At 47.9% G+C, this 2,621-nt stretch overlaps 1 long non-coding RNA gene across 1 annotated transcript; it reads left to right on the top strand.

The window, feature by feature from the left end:
* Positions 1 to 378: 378 nt before the first annotated feature.
* On the top strand, positions 379 to 1,731 carry LOC127338804 (uncharacterized). The gene is made up of 3 exons (XR_007874511.2): positions 379 to 993; positions 1,078 to 1,200; positions 1,312 to 1,731. It is a non-coding gene; the product is annotated as an uncharacterized lncRNA (long non-coding RNA).
* The last annotated feature ends 890 nt before the right edge of the window (positions 1,732 to 2,621 follow it).

Here is a 2,621-nt window from a genome sequence, read left to right on the forward strand (position 1 = left end):
TTCAAATTCGAAAAATTTGCAAATTTTAAAATTGTTCAATATTCGAAATTGTTCAAAAACTAAAGGATTGGTCAGATTTTAAAAATGTTCAATTCAAAAATTACCAACTTGATCCAGTAATTCTTTTGATTAAAAACGTAAAAAAAAGGTAAATACGTGTCTGATGGGCCGAGCCCACATATGGCCGGAGGGTGTGCGGCATCTGCTCCTTACTGAGCAGGTCGGTGTAAAGCACTTCCCCATAATTTAGCTAGAATGGCAACCTCTCTTGACGTAGGTCGTCATGTTTTTTATTTTAATCCTCCGGATCAATTTGTATGCCTATGAACATTTCCATTCAATACTTCTTATCTTTACCTACTAATAAAGGAAGTAAGATTTCTCCCCAAAAATTTCGTCCGTTTTTAAACTGCCATCGAATTTGAACTAAATTACCCCCCATGCCATTGGTAAGTCCTTTACCGGTTCGTTATTTTCCATCCTCTGCCCCGAAGAACCCAAAGCCACGATTCGATCCTCCGTCCCAACCCCTCCGCCAGATGCGTTCACCTCTGCGCCGCCCCAATCACCAAGCTGCCTACCTAGCCATGTCCATGGCGGGTGATGGGTCCCCGACCTCGCACATCCTCGTGTCTCCTGCGTTCTCATGGCCGCTGCCGCCCTCGCTTGCAAGTTCCCCAGCTCCGGCGACCTAGACTCCGCCCTGGAATCTAATCATCCAGCGTGTGGTCTCCGTCGCGGTTGCCGTCTCCGTCGATCTCCAGGATGCACCGCGTTCCAGGCCCCGAGCTTCAAGGGAGGGGTGCCGCGTGCCGGAGAGGAAAGTCACCACTGCATCGAGCTCCAGGCTGGAGCGCACCTCAGATTGGAGGGCGTCGATTTCACAAGCAGCCACCAATTGATTTACTAGCTCAACTTCATCGCCACCAGGGTCACCGCCCATTTCTCTCAAGCAAGGAGGGCTGCAATTTGTTGATTCAATCTCTGGCATGGGTAAGTGCGTGATTGAGGAATCTGATGTTTTTCTTCAATCTTATTGTGACTCTATGCAGAGCGCTCTGACAACGTGCCATACAGAACTCTGGACAAAGCCACGACCGGGATGAGCTCCAGTTCTTTACCGGCGGCATGCCCTTGCACCCTACCCTAGCCGGCGAAGTCCTGGGCAGGTTGTCGATACTATCGGTGGTGTGTTCGTCGGTGAGTCCTTGGTGGATGGAAACCGTTGCGCGTCTTTTTAGTTTTTCCCTTTTTTCTGCAGTGCTACTGCTTGTGCGCCTATCGTGATGGAGGCAGGGAATCCATGTGCAGGTCGGTCGTTGATCTCCTTGAGGATCGCTTGAACGCCATTGACGGAATCAACAACGCAGGAAAAATTCCCAATCGAAATCCTGCAGGGCAAATTCCAGTGTAAAACGTGCTGAGAGGATCGACCATGTGGCGACAAATCCCCAAGCAGTGTTCGGTGCTGCAGGTATTGAGTTTGCACATGCCGGAGGGAAGCTGGAGGCAGATGCCCTTCTTTCAGTGGTGCTCGTGTGGTTACTGGTGATAATCTAGGTTCGATTCAGCTTTTCCAGTGGTTGCACATCTTCTCTGTGACTTCATGGACGGTCATGATTTTTACTGTTGTTGCCGCCTTCTATTTAAAGTATGAACACATAACACATGCAAGATGTATGACAAAAGGCTTCTTCGGACTGTAGTTAAGAGTAAATATGAGGGGATGTTTTCAGGAGGTAGTATTCAAATTTGAAAGTTGATGAAAAATCAATATTTGTCTGTTTGCGCGGCTTATTGCTTCTTATTTACGAAATGGAGAGCTCCCCATGACTAGACTTCAGACCACTTGTAGAAGCGTCGGGCACCTCTAGAACAGAACTATTTTTGGCTGGCTAATCTTCACTAATGGATGTTGTGAATTCCAGAAGAGATGCTCCAAAATCACAACGCTCGCCAGCTTTGTTTGCAAGGGCTAGAGCACATTAACCATCTTATTTTTATTGCGAAGAAAAACTTTTTGAAGATGCTTAGGTGGATGTAATTAGATTCAAGTTGCTTTGGTGGATCGAGATAGTGTGGCATGCATAGCATCGAAATGGAAATTCTGTATCACGACCTCTAGATATGAAGCGGTCCCGTGCTAGGTGGAATACTTGTTGATGTGAGTGCGAATAAGATTTGTGTCGCCAAGAACGTTTTGTTCCATGGAATGCTCGGGCATATCATCACGGATGATTCATTGGAGCATTTGAGTTTTTGTTTCTCCCGGTGCAACGCACGGGTATTTTTGCTAGTCTTCCTCAAAAGAAAAAAAAATAGACCTAGAGAGAGGGGTGCCCTAGAGAGAGAGCTATTCTCAGAAGAAGAAAAAAGAACATAGAGAGAGCTCCACCGGCTGACCCGCCTCCGGTGGGCAGGATCCGCGCCGACGCCTCCGCAAACCGCAACCACCGTCCCTGGCTGCTCAGGTGACTCCCACCCCTACTCCCTCGGGCATCGGCATGGCAACACTTCAGTCTTCAATCTTCATTGTTCTGACGGGACATCATCACGAGTCACGACTCATCGTACATCATCACCGTCCCTACCCAAAAGGTAACGGAGGCGTGCAAAGGTTT

This window comes from Lolium perenne, chromosome 3, assembly GCF_019359855.2.
Source record: "Lolium perenne isolate Kyuss_39 chromosome 3, Kyuss_2.0, whole genome shotgun sequence".
In the NCBI taxonomy this organism is placed as follows: Eukaryota; Viridiplantae; Streptophyta; class Magnoliopsida; order Poales; family Poaceae; genus Lolium; species Lolium perenne.